A 15,434-nucleotide genomic window follows, 5' to 3' on the forward strand; every position below is an offset into this window, starting at 1 on the left:
GCCCCTATATCAGATACAGTGGAACCATAACGGGCTGAGGGGGTCATAGCAGCTAAAGATGAAAGGATCGAGGATGCAGAGGCCAAACAAGGATATGCAAGGTGCTAGTGTACAAGTAGAGGTGATCAGAGAAGATGCGTTACCGTCAAGGGCCACTACCACCCTAAAAAACCCAACTTACATCTTTTGTACAAACCGTTCAACCAAATCAATGTACCCTTTGATGCAAATACTAACACTACTATTTGATGATACTCCTGAAAATGGAGACCTAAATCCACCAGGAACAACTATCTCACCACCCTCTTTTGAAGGGCATACACCTTGAAGACATTTTGATTCCATACTTACAGAAATTGTATCTCAGTCCATTGTTCACTGACGAGTTTGTACTTTCTAATGAATTAAGATGACTCTTCTATCATTGTTGACGGGCGAGCGTCAACGACATGCATTATGCTTCCATTGGTGTGTACACATATGTGTATGCATATATTTTTTTATATTTACGGGCTCCACAGTGGTTCCAAGTTGTACATTGATGATTAGATGAGCCTAGATACCTGCAGCATGTTATACATTTTTTGGCCGGCCGCCCATTTTTTAAAAAGCCCTTGTATATAAGTCAATTCACAAGATGTGAAAGGGTGCTCTTAGAGAGGAGAGTGTGAGGGAGTGTGGAGAAGAAGAAGAGGAGTGGCTATGGAGCTTGGATCTTCCACATTATATGTAGTAGTCATTGGGATTAATGGAAGCTAAGTTCTCTCTACTTTCTCTTGTCTTTCAAGCTTATGTGTGTTAATGGTGTATGATTAGTGTTAATCTTCTCTTCTCTCTCAAGTTTTCCCACTTGTTTGAGCATTCTTGCTTCACATGTGTGGTAGATTAGAGTGTGTGTGTACGTGGGCTGCATACATTTCTCTCATTAGGCTTCTTTGTGTATGCTTAATGTGTGATTAGAGTGTGTGTGCTTGAGATTAGAGCAAAGGGATACACCATTGTCTGCATGATTAGAGATTTAGAGTGTAGATTGAGAGTGTGTGTGCATAGATCTTGCTTCATCGGCTTTCCCTCTTCTCCTCTCTTGCTTTACCCCTCTTCCTAGAGTCCTCATTCCGTCACATTAGGTGCATCCATGCCTCCATGCACTAGTTGGATTCTGATCTACTGGATCGACATTATGTCGGTGGGTTGTGGATCGAGCGCCTAAGCTAGAGGATCACCCGTGTGATGGTTTGAGTTTCTAATTTTCATTAAGATTAGGTATTGGTGATGGTGAATGGTTGATTTGTGATGAGATTTTGTTAAAAAAGTTGTGTGTAATTTTCATGTTTTCTCTTCATTTTCACTAATTGATCACTAATTTACTACCAATCCGCTAACAATTGGAGTGTTTTACATGTTTATGTGCCTAATTAGAGGCTTGTGTATGTGTATCACTCTTACGAGTTGAAATTTCATCAATTTTGCATGATTTGAGTGATTAGAAACTGTGTAATTATGTGTGATTTATGCTAATTTTGATGTCTAATTACTCACTAATCTTGTGTGTTTTTGGTGCTACACATGAATGAATCTCTAATTGGATGTTTTTCCTTCATGATTATGTGTTTGATTTGAAGAAATATGATGCTACACATGATGCTTTGTGATTGGTGCTTGTAGGTGGAGATGCGGTGAAGCGGTTACCTACACACACACACATGTGTAATCGTCAATTAGAGTGGAGAAATCGACGCGATTCTTGTTGTAATGTGAGTGCATTAACCCACTTTAAAATATAAAATTAAAGTGCAGCTTTGAGAATTGATTAGGTGCACTTAATCGGTTCAAATCTATGTGCACTAGTGTATGCCAACGTGAGGGCAAATGTGTACAAATTGTTGCTTGTTTTTTTGGCAATTTTGATGCTAATGTGTTTGATGCAAAACCATTGATTGATTATGGTCATTATGTTGATATGGTTTATGGTTTTTGATTGCCAATTTTGCACCGAACTGCTGTCCAAATTTTGGTAGAATTGTGTGTGATTAATTGGTGCATTGTAGGCTTAATTGTGCTTGTGTATACACACATAATTAAACTAAGTACAAGTGGCAAATTGGAGTGTTTATGATTGTATTGTGATGTTGGATTAGTGGTAAACAAGTGTATGCGTAGAAATTTTCTAGTTGAACCACCAATTGCGCTAATTTTTGGGCAAAAAATGAACAAAAAAGAGGTTAAATCGGGTCTTGGTTTGATTGGCAATTGATGTGTTAAACACACAAACACACACACACACACACACACACACATACACACAAACATACACCCCTCTTTATTTTTCTTACTTTCTCTCTCTCGGATTCACACACACACACACACACACACACACACACACACGTCCAAAAAAAAAAACTTTATTAAAAAAACGTACACACAAAAACCGCCCCCCTTTAAATATTCCTTGATTTTCTCTTTGTTTCTTTCACTCACACACACCACACACACACACACACAAAAGATCCTCCACTTAAATATTCCTTGACTTTCTCTCTTTGTCTCTTTCCCTTAATCACTCCTTGATTTTCTCCTTTTGTCTCTTTGTCCTCTTTTACTCACCCACACAAAAGATCTCCATTAAACACTCCCTTGATTTTCTCTTTTTGTCTCACTCGAATTTACACACACAAACACATGTCTAAAAAAAACGATTTTTTTTCTTTCTTTCTTTGCTTCTCACACATATTCCACACGCATCACACGCCCCACATACTCGACGCTCGCACGCATGTACACACGATTAGACACATTTAGAGTGCATGTACACACGATTAGACACATTTTCGCGCGCATGTACACACGATTAGACACATTTAGAGCAGATACGTCCGAGAGTTAGGTTTTGCCAGATTTGAGATTTGAGTCCGATTGTATGCATAAACTTCGATATAGTGTAGATTTTGATTTTAGTTTACATTCGTAGAGGCCTATCACACGCCGAGAGCGCACATATGATGGCCATGACCACTTCGTGCTTTGAGTACACATTGCTCACACTTGTAGGTGAGCACAGAGGCCGGCCCTTTTACACGGACACATATGGACATTTCTTTTTCCAGTGCCGAGCCTCCTTTGGCCCCACACAGACCCTCCGGGTGGTGCAAGTCCTTCCCGACGACACGTGGGATGGCACATTTAGAGATGAATATTATGCCACGTATGTGGTCGACCATTTGATTAGGCTAGAGGAGATAGAGCTAGTACATGCAGATGATTGCCTTAAGGCCTTCGACCATCCTGTGCAGGTTACATTACAGTGGGTACGTACTCGAGTGATCTATATAGATAGTGCTCATCGCATATATCGATTAGAGTGTCGCACTTCTAGTAGACGCCTATCCATAGATGTTGTGACACTAGTTGGCGAGCCTAAAGACAGATGCTACATGAGCATCATAGGCACTGATCTTTACTTTTTGACTTGTGGATTGCCGTACAATCCTAGATCGGCCTAGCGCTCTACTTCGAGTAGGAGTGCCTCACCTCCTTTAGACATAGTGCCACCACTCACATCACTTAGGAAACCACCGCCAGGATTTTCCTCACCTAGACTTGATTTTCCGCCAAGCATTTCGAGCTATCACGAGTCTAGAGCGATGTACGCAGTGATTTCTAGCACTTTGTGTACCACTCAAAGTGAGCCACAGATAGAGACCCAGAGCCTTCGAGACATGTACTTTATGGAGTCTCAACCTCGACACCTTGCACCATCTAGAGACCCATGCCAGACTTTGGTGACACAGATTAGAGAGCATACGAGAGAGTCTATGACGACCACATCACCCCAGTTGAGAGCACCAGAGGTAGGGCCCGATAGATCACCCATTGTAGATATGAGTGCCCCTAGACCACTGACCCCCACCCTTCAGACACTGTCCGAGACCAGAGAGACTAGGGATAGCATGAGAGATATAGACGGTCAAATCTTGCATATAGTAGGCCGATCTCCATGAGGGGTTGCATATTATGTTGACACTTATGATCACCCCTTCGTGAGGCTGGCCACCCCACAACGCATGATGTCTACACCTAGGCAGATTGTGAGAGCCTACCCACAGGCCGATAGAGCAGTTTTTATTGATGATCTTGGAGAGCAGTATCTCTTGATTGAGACCCTTGATTTTGATGACATTGAGCGAGCTCACCCAGATGACAGCCTAGACACACAGACACATCCTAGGCTAGTGGAGCTTCAGAGAGTTGAGCAGACCGTGAACTATCTAGATGAGCTTGGTCGTAGGTACAAATGCCTGACGATTGGTGGATCCAAAGATCCTTCAGCCCGCCTTCTTGCATATTTGATAGGATATCCACATGAGCGAGTTTATAGGGATGTCGATCATACATTATATGTTTTGACTATAGGTCTACCCTACTCCCCTCGACTTAGACATGATGATTTATGTTTACCCACGATGACCACGCTAGCTCCACAGCTACCGAGAGCTCCAAGTCCTCGAGAGACACCACTAGAGAGATCACCTCCTATGCTTCTTTTGTCACGTCGTATTCTACCACCTTGGGAGATGCCAGATGAGGATGATAGTGTGCCACAAGATATAGCTCCAGCACCTAGCCTACCCCTGAGACTAGAGCCCAGTGAGAGTATTGTTAGGGAGCCTACACTACCTACCACACTTATCCACGAGACTTCCAGCACACATTGAGAGATCTCACAGAGTCATAGAGTGCGTGACTCCGATGGCTTTGTTACAGATGAGACCACTCCACAGATTCTAGCTGCCCTTGAGCATCCTTGTTTACATTTGCCGACCTCACAGAGGCCCTTAGAGATAGTTGTCGAGCTAGAGCCATCTACGAGAGTAGATCCCCCTATGAGAGAAGATGCAGAACTGACAGCATTGCTATCCCACTCTTTTAGCTTGCATAGCGGTGTCATAGCCAGTGAGTCATAGAGAGAGTAGCCACCACATATAGATGTTGCCCTAGTGCCATCTACGAGTGCCAATTCACGATCAGATCACCCGATTGAGCCGAGACCAGCCACGAGCCATACTTTTATAGATCAGGTTCTTAGAGACCACATTACTGACACCACAGATACATGGATGTACACGGACTAGAGTGACCTCTACTGACACCCTATGTAGGGATACGATAGAGCCTGCTAGACTTGTTTGGAGACCACGTACACAGGCATCTCAGCCATGCGTAGAGCCTTCTCTAGGCAGAGGCTTTGCGACGATGAGTAGTGCCACTGAGGAGCGACACACGATAGATCAGGCATGTAGCTCTCCACGTAGAGCTTCCAGGACAACCCAACAGGTATTTGTTCCCCGTGATGAGATACATGCTAGATTTTTACCTTGTGATGAAACGATCATATTTCTAAAGAGCCATATGATCGACGACGGACTTTCACATGGTTGGCTCACATCTTGACGGGTCACTTGAGGCACATGATTACTTTGAGGGACAAAGACATGTTTGGGTACCTAGGCCACGAGCGGTAGCACACCCAGCGCATACAACATCATACCCTAGAGCAAGACCTCCACAAGGCAGATATCAAGAGATGATACTACCCCTAGAGAGGTCGGTACCTTCACAACAGATAGTATGTCCTAGAGCTAGATGCACACGTAGACATGCTAGGAGAGCTCAAACTGACATCCCTACGAGAGCGCGAGCATTGCATATTTGGCTACCGAAGAGCCTTCCACAGACTATTCGAGTAGAGGCTGATGCCCCCCTACGCCCATTCCTTGTGATGTTGAGAAGACTTTACATATGGAGCTAGGTGTTAGCCAGTCCCTTGACTATTAGAGATCGAGCTAAGAGATTGCAGATCATTTCATGGTGAGAGATCTCTCTTGACTCCTAGTTGCACACGATTTGAGATTTGTACACATTGATATGTGCACTAGATTTATGTGCATATACTAGAGGCACTTTTTTCCCTTTTGGGTTTTTTACCTCTGGATATCCAGGTTTTAGACCCTAGCTTAGATTCTTTATTTTATTATTCTGTTACTTTTGTTATTTTATCTTGCTGCTGACATACCTCTTGGAGGTACAGTGCTTCTGTTGATCTTTTGATGCAGCACGTAGACAGACATTAGCTTGCCCATGGAGATTGGACGACCATGTAGACATGATGTATCTCCAGACACGAAGAGCTTCCATGACATCAACCTCTTCATCGAGCCCATGCACAGGTGTACTCCTTCCTATGCTATATGGTTTTGTACATTTATATTTTTTTATTGTGGCTTCTTCTTGGTTTGATTAAGTGCATTCAATTATGTTTTGTTATTTGCCATTAAAGATGTATAAACTTGTCCTTTCTTTAGTTAATTGACTTAGAGTTTAGTTTTATTGATGAGCCTTGAGGTTAGGAGGCCGTGACTTTAGGTTAACTCATTTACTTGACTACTAGTCCTAGCTGGTAAAATTATTTGAGTGTTTGAAACCTTGGGAGTGTTTTAAGCATAGAGAGGCTTTCTCACCCAAACAACAAAGAAAACTAGTGAAAATACAAAGGAAATGGAAGAAAAACAAAAGTGCCACAAGTGTAAAAGCTTAAGCTAGAAGAGAAATCCTGGCTTGATTTGGTACTTCACGCACATGTATTGCCTATGGTACTAGAGCCCTAGAGGTTCCCAGTGTGGGTGCTTTTCTTTGAGAAGCAAAAAGCCCCGGGTATACAAATAAGCACACACGTCAAATGATTTTTCAAAATGTGAAAAATAACAAATGAAAAGCAAGAAAAATGAAATGAGAAAGACTTCCATTGAGCTTCAAGTAAAAAAAATTCAAGCTTTTGTTTCGAGTTGTGAGAGTTAGTTAGCTACTCAATGACATACATAATTAGGGAATCTTGCATTGGAATAAATTTACTAACTTAGCTAGTACTAGAGTAAATGTGTTAACCCTTAGTCGTAGCTAACTAATTGATAGACTCATTCATAAGCCCAAAACTCTTGATTAATTAATTTCAGCAAGTGCAATTTATTTTTCCTTAATGGCAGTGTAACATTTCATAATTCTTTGCATTTACTCATTACTACATGTGCTTTGCCTTTTCTTTATGCCTTATCACCATGTATTTGAGCTTGCTACCTCATCCACCTTTTTCTTTTTGCAGGCACATTCTTTCTCAAGCATCTACCATGACATGGCTTTGTCAGGGACGACAAAGCTTCGGAAGGGGAGAGTGTTGACGAGCGAGCGTCACAACGACATGCATTATGCTTCCATTGGTGTGTACACATGTGTATACATATATTTTTTTGTATTTACGGGCTCCACAGTGGGTTCCAAGTTGTACATTGATGATTAGATGAGCCTAGATACCTGCAGCATGTTATACATTTTTTGGCCGGCTGCCCATTTTTTAAAAAGCCCTTGTATATAAGTCAATTCACAAGATGTGAAAGGGCATTCTTAGAGAGGAGAGTGTGAGGGAGTGTGGAGAAGAAGAAGAGGAGTGGCTATGGAGCTTGGATCTTCCACATCATATGTAGTAGTCATTGGAATTAATGGAAGCTAAGTTCTCTCTACTTTCTCTTGTCTTTCAAGCTTATGTGTGTTAATGGTGTATGATTAGTGTTAATCTTCTCTTCTGTCTCAAGTTTCCCTCTTGTTTGAGAATTCTTGCTTCACATGTGTTCTAGATTAGAGTGTGTGTGTATGTGGGCTGCATACATTTCTCTCATTAGGCTTCTTTGTGTATGCTTAATGTGTGATTAGAGTGTGTGTGCTTGAGATTAGAGCAAAGGGATACACCATTGTCTGCATGATTAGAGAGTTAGAGTGTAGATTGAGAGTGTGTGCATAGATCTTGCTTCATCGGCTTTCCCTCTTCTCCTCTCTTGCTTTACCCCTCTTCCTAGAGTCCTCATTCCATCACATTAGGTGCATCCATGCCTCCATGCACTAGCCGGGTTCCGATCCACCGGATTGACATTATGTCGGTGGGTTGTGCGTTGTGCTATGACCACCAACAATCATGTCTTTGTGTTGCCTTACATTGAGAGAGAGAGAGAGAGAGAGAGAGAGAGAGAGAGAGAGAGAGAGAGATGTGGAAATGGCTAAAGAAATGTATTTCAAGAACACTTATATTCACAGAACACAATTGACAAATGAGCTCAAAAAAACTTTATGTATTGAAAGTTACTCATATACACTTGGGTTCACAAGAATCTCTATTACATTGACACTATTTCAACCTGACCATCCAACTCTTTGCACAAAATATCTTTCTCCCTACACCACATCAGCTTACGGCTAGAGGAAAAAGGAAAAATCTGAAAGGTCCCTATCCATTGACTCTTCAATTATGTCATGCCGCAACTGTAGAAGACTGCATAGCTCCCTTATTGTAACCACCATCATTAGGACATGCTCTTTATCAAACACTTCCACATCCACAGTAGGATTATGTTCCAAACCTGCAGAAACCTACTCCATAGGAATGTACTTACCTCTGAGCATTTGTGATCGCATATACCAAAAGGAGACTAACAATGATTGGCTTGCAATCATGTACTTGACAACTAGAGTGTCAAGCGCGACCTCACACTGTATGCCAATCTCTTACTTTACATACCATCCTCTGTCAAGAAGTTTGTCACAGGATGACTGCTGAAATGACTTGCACATGAACATAGTTTTCATAACACGTATATTGTAGTTATGAAACAACTCTATGAACAGTGCAGCAGGACAAAAGTTTGCAATTCTAACCAGTTTGGTGGGAATAGAGATACATAGAGACCTCTGTATATCCTTGTAGAGCTTACTTTGCATTTCCTCCACCATTGTTTCCTCAGGAACTGGCTAATCCACAGTGTTCCAGTCAGTTGGTAGAGGCACATTCACCAACATGCCACTCTTATTCCCTAGGCAGAGTTGGTAGAAGTGGTCATAGAAAAATATTCCTTCATCAGCCAGGCTTTTGCTGGTTCTCCCTGAATACTGTAGAGAACCAATGTGGGCATGAACGACAAGGAAGAGGCCTATTATGCACTCCACAGGCTCCCATTGCTCATAAGAAGAGGGATAAACATCTGCAAAATATATAACAAGAGTTAAACTAAGAGTATCAATAAGTAAAAATGACAAATCTAATGTAGTTGAGATGTGAAGAGTGGAGCCATTGCTCATAAGAAGAGGGATAAACGTTGCAAAATATATAACAAAAGTTAAACTAAGAGTATCAATAAGTGAAGTGACAAATCAAATGCAGTTGAGATGTGAAGAATACTTACAATTGCAACGTGGTTGATGTATATCTGACACATTTCCACCGTTTGCTATCATGTCTGGATGGGTAAATACATGCTGAACAAAAACTTCCTTTACAGATCTTTTGCCGATTTCAACTTTGAAATCCAACACTCTGGCCTTCCATGCTGAACAGTAAACATTGATAGCACTAGACCTCTTGGCTCTTCTTGGTTGCATTAGGACCCATGAACCTTTGTTTATCCTTTGTCCAACCCATTGGTTCTTTGCACTTATTGAAGTTGATATTGTAATTGATTATATGCTACTACTTGGCCTTCTAGGCAAAGTGCAGGTGTTGCTAGTTGGTGTGAGAGACCATAAACACCTAGAGCTTCTTGGGCGGGAATACGTGGAAGCCATAGCTCTGAGAGAAAAGCTTTAGTGGAGGGAGATTCACTTTGAAAGCATCCTAATGGAGGGAAAGTGTTTTACAATTCCAATATCTTGTGCGGGCTTAATGGCCACCCTCTAGTACGTTAATGACCATAAGAGAATATCAGCAGTGGGACCACACATGCACCTAACAGCTCGGTAAAAGCAAAGAAGTTACAATGTCACAATCCTAGATTCGTGAAAGTTTTTAAATTATTTTCCTATTTCTTGAGTCTTTCCGGGTATTTTCCTACGTAACGTAGACCTCAAGCTCATTTGACGCGCTCTATTTTCTCTCTCTTTCATATGGCCCTCCAAATGACCTCCGAAATTTCCTAATGACTTCCTTCACATTTTTTGGAGCTTTTTCTCCTTTAATAACTTCAATCTTCTTCTCATCAATGGACATCCCTTCATGCGAAACCATATGACCTAAAAGTACTCCACTTCTGACAGCAATGACACTCTTAAAAGGATTAAGGCACATTCTGAATTGTGTACACCTTTCAAAACATAACTTCAAATGCTATAGATGAAGTTCCTTCTTTCCAAATACTGAAAAATCATCCACAAAAACTCTCATGAAATCCTGCAAATAAGGTTCAAATGTCTTGTATGCTGTAAAATTGAATGATGGTGGTCCATTTTTTAGTCCAAAGTTTGTAATTGTAGATGCAAAAGCACCCCACTCTGTGATAAAAGCTATTTTGTGTTGATCTTTTTCAGCCACCTGAATCTAATTGTACCCTGAAAAACCATCCAAAAAGCTATACATTTCTTTCCCTGATACAACATCCAATATGGCATTATGAAATGGTATTGGAAAAGGATCTGTAATAGTGGCTTTCTGTAATCAACACAAACTCTGATTTTTCCTTTTTTTTTGAACACCACAATGATTAGTGACAACCATATAACCTCATGAATTGGTTTGATAAACCCAACAGCTAATAGATAATCAATCTCTTGCTTTACCTATTTTGTAAATTTTGGATTCATTCTATACCTCTATTGCAAAATTGGAAGTGCATCCTCCTTTAGATTAATGTGATGCTGATGTAAATCAAGATCTATACCTTTCACTTCAAAATAGTCCCATGCAAAAACATCTTTGTACTCATTCAACAACTGAAACAACTCATGCAACAGATCCCCATCTATATGAACACTGACCTTGACAATTTTGGGATCCTCTTCTGTACCCAATTAAAATTCATTACCTCATCTTGCTTGACCCTAGCTAATCCTCCAAATCTTTTATTGTAAATCTTTTTAGCCAACTCTCTTGCTTCCTTTTCCTCTATATGTAAGGCTTCCTTTGGATTAGGATTTGAATTCCGATCCACCATTTGCACCAACTTTGATCCCTATATTATCTACCCAGGTAATAAGTCAGAATCTACCTATTCTTCCTCTTCATCCTTCTGCAGGATACCTTCAACATCAACTTCAAATACTGGTATAATGGTTTGATTTTCTTTTAAAAATGCTTCTTCTTCATCATCCTCCACTTCTTCTGCCAAGTTAATCGTTTGAGCATACAATGGTCTTTCCTTAAAAGGAATATTCTTTCTCCCCAGCATAGGAATTGCAATTTTTTGCTTCCTTTCTTGATGACAACCTTATTCTCACCCCAATCCTGCTTGACTTTAGCCAACCTGAACCAGGGCCTCCCCAACAACATATGATAGGAGGTATCACCTCTCTCCATCTTCAACACAACAAAATTCACCTGAAACTGAATTCATGTAATATAAATAGATTGTTGTCTCAATACTCCTGATGGTTGAACTCTCCTCTGATATGCCATATTCACCTAAAAGGGTGATGGTTGCAATTCTCCCAACTTCATTTTATAAGACACAGACTCAGCCAGAATGTTGACTCTAGATTCTCCATCCAGTAATACTTCATCAAACAAAGTGCTGTGAAATACCACTTTTATAACAAGAACTACAAAGTCGACATCTCCTGGATCAACTTTGTTCACTACTGGCTCAAGTATTCTATTTGTCTAAGTTGGACACTCCCTTTATAGCAATCTATTCAACAATTTTTCTTTGAAGGCTGGAACTATACATAATAACTAATCCAAAGACATCTGCAATGGAGAATCTATTAATACTTTGAACCAATCCATGTCATCTTTTTTTGTTAAGGGTTTCCCAAAGTGCTGTTGCAATTGATCCCCCTGAACATATGAAGTACTAACATCCACATTCTGATTCTTTTGGTCCTTTTGTACTTGTTTTTGAGCCTGGTCTCTCATTCCTTTCAATCAATAGGACCTTTAGCCTTGGACCTTGTAGCAGCCATCACATCTATCTCTTGGTTCTCTCCACATTGATTACAATCACAAGCCCATTCATCACAATGCTCATGATATGAAAACTTCATATTCTCACCAAGGAACACATGTGATGTTTGTTGCTCATCAATGTCAATTATGATGACATTTGATTGAGTTGGTGGTTGATGTTGGTGTTGCTATTGTGGATTAGCCTGCTGATTATCTTGGTTGTAGGGTACAATTGGCATACCTCTTTCCTCTCTATGCTTGACCCACAAAGCACAATTTAGACCAACCCAATGATTTGGTGTTGAACAATACACACATGGCATTATGCCTGGTGGTCTTCTCTGATTATTATCTTGATTTATCCAAGGTGGTCTTGGAGGTCCCTACAATGGTGGCCTCCTTCTAAATGGATCTATTTGATTTGTTTCAGCATCATTTCTCTCGCCGCTACCTGCTTGTGGAGTTGATCCACTCCTATTATTAGGGTTGTCCCAACACTGGGCTGTGTTATGTCCTTCCATTTCACAAATCTGACAGTACTGATTTTCCTTTGGAACTACAACAAAATATCCTATTTTCTTCAACTGACTAATCAAATCTTCTTCTTTATCTTTTTTATCCTTTTTCTTCTTACCACTCTGCTTATTCTTCTTCTTCTATTTTCCTTTACTACTTTCAGTCTCACTATTAGAGGATACCTCAGAATCACCATCTTCATCAGTTCTAGACAACATCTAACTCTGCTTCTGATTCAGAGCTATGTTTTCTCCTAGATTTTGACCTGGTCATACCAAGTCTTTTTTCAATCCTTGCTGCAGCTGTGACCAAATTGTTGAATTCACCTACAATGTCTATGCTCGCCACAACATTCTTCATTCCCTTTCTTAGACCTTTCAAAAAATAACCTACTAATATCTCATCTGTGGGTCTCTCATTATCCTGTAATCTCTCCACCAAAATTTTGAATTTTTGAGCATAATCTTCCACCAACATACTTCCCTGTCTATTGTCCTTGATTTTCTTTAGAATATCAGTCGAAGGTTTCTTTTTTCTGAATCTCTGTAAGAATGCTACTCTGAGTGCAGCATAAGTTGCAAAATGTGCAATTCCATGTTGGCTGAACCAACTCATTGCTTTACCATCCAGTGTTGTTGCAAATTGTTGCAATTTTATATTATCACAATATATTGCCTGATGTCCACTGGCTTGCCACTTGGTCTCAAATTGAGCCACATGACAATCTGCATCTTCACCTGACTTGCCTCTAAATTTTGATGCTTTAACCTTGGGATTAGGAGGTGGTTGAGACATAGGGGGAGGTTGAGGTACTCTCCTAGGTCTTTGCCTGGTAGATACTTGTAGTGGGTCAAAGTGGATTCTTCTTCTACTTCTTGCAAATCTTACTGTCAAGAATAGAGCCCCGAAAAATTGGCCCACCTGCCTTCCTGCTCTGATGCTATTGAACTCTTCCCTACCTGATTCCTTGGTTTCACTTTAGAGACATCCACTTCTACTTCTTCCTCTATTGTATCTTCATAATGGAAGGGATCAATATTCCATGCTTGGGTCTGAGTCCTTGTGTGATAGACCCTAGATACCCTTCTTGGTCGCTATGACATACATCATCAGTTAATGAAACAGAGATACCCACAACAATGCTGACACCGAGAGAATTCCAACCAAACCCTAACAAAGCTGTAAACACAGTATGGTCACCAAATGTGTTGGGATTCATCAACACAAGAATCTCTTTCAACAAATATACTCTCAAATAGAGAATCAAACTTCACTCCATAATCAGACTCATTAGAAAACACAGTTAAACAACTTCAGACAAAGCAAAATTAGAGCCAAGAGAAGAAGATCAGACACAATAAAAAACTCCATTGATCAAGCTTGAATACATCTCGTGTGTTGTGTGTTTGTTACCCACGACTTCTACTATAAAAGAGAGTTACAACTGTCTAACTAAATGTTCTTGGCATACACATCCGACTCAACAAAATCCGACCTAACAATATTATGACTGAAGATAATTTTGACTAGCAGGACATAAGCTCACTGAGCATTATTCTGACAATTATATTACCCTTTCAACAGGCATCTTCTTCTTTTTGTTAGGCTCATCTACACGTTTAGTGCATTGGGGATTGAATGACCTACATGGCTAATGCGTTCGAGATTTTGCCTTGGATTTGCCTAAACATCCAATGTTGGGCATCGAAGAGACGTGGCGCCTAAACTGGTATGGTTGCTCTTGATACCCTACCACCTACTAGTACTTGGGATCCTTTCAGAGTTCGGGTTCAAGGAGAGAGACAAAGCAGCCTCAACTTATGTCTGGCTCAGGTAGGTTGGAGGTGTTTCTATCTCACTCTTGGAAAAGTGAAATTCTCTCTATTCGTACTAGAGCAGATGTGGATGGGTAGACCGGTCGATCCCTACACAAGGTCTGATGATCAGCTAGTTATTTTGTCATAAATTTTTTGATGTTATGGTATACCTAGATTTTGTCATTGCATTAATACATGGTTGCCTATTTCATTTAGATTGGGCATTTAAAGATTCTCTTGTTGTCATTCTCTCATGTCTCTGTGCACTCTATTTCACCCTCCAGTATATTCTCTCTCACTCTCTTTCACCCTCCACAATGTTATATTTTTCTTGAGTACGCTTTCATTCATAACACCCATTCAGGGGTAGCACTAGATGCTAGGTGCCTCTGGATGCAGTCCCTAGCTCATGGCCTAAACTACATGCTTGGTCGGGTGCTGAGAGCTCCTCCCCTATGCAAATGCTTCCGCAACTCTGATGTATGTTGAAAATTGTATAAAAGTGTAAATCGTATATTTTGTGCATAGACCCCTGGGGAGGGGTATCTCTCACATGGTATCAGAGCCAATGCTTAAGGTTATGGGGATAGCCTAAAGCCCAATACTAGTCGGGTTAGTTATGCATCATGCACGCATTCATGCATGTTGTTTGAGAAAGGATATTGTATTCATGATGCATCTGTAAGTGACATTGATTGGTGATGCTTGGTTGACTTGTCTTCTTGAGTGAAAGTGTTTGGTTAAGTTGTGGTGAAGTGGTTGAAGTGTTCAACAACATTGTAATTTCTTTGAATGTTTGTTTTGTAGTAACAAATGGCTCCCAGAGTGACGTCTAAATGTTTAGCCAGGAAAATGAGGTTTTGGCCATAGTGTCAACAATATGGCAACATGGTTGTCCAGGGATGAACGATAACTCTTTTACTTGGAAATTGGGACAAAAGTCTTTGGCATGCCAGGAAGCACAACTTGTTGGAAGAGTGTTGACCGTAGCAAGAACCCTTCCGTCAATTCTTTATCTACATTGATGATAGTCCAAGATCAAGATTGGTTTGCCAATCCTCAAGCTACTTCAACTCAGAATATGGTTAGGCCTAGAAGACATGTTCTACTACTTGGCGATGCACTCCCAAATG

This window comes from Adiantum capillus-veneris, chromosome 22 (assembly GCF_014529385.1).
Source record: "Adiantum capillus-veneris isolate H3 chromosome 22, ASM1452938v2, whole genome shotgun sequence".
Classification (NCBI taxonomy): Eukaryota; Viridiplantae; Streptophyta; class Polypodiopsida; order Polypodiales; family Pteridaceae; genus Adiantum; species Adiantum capillus-veneris.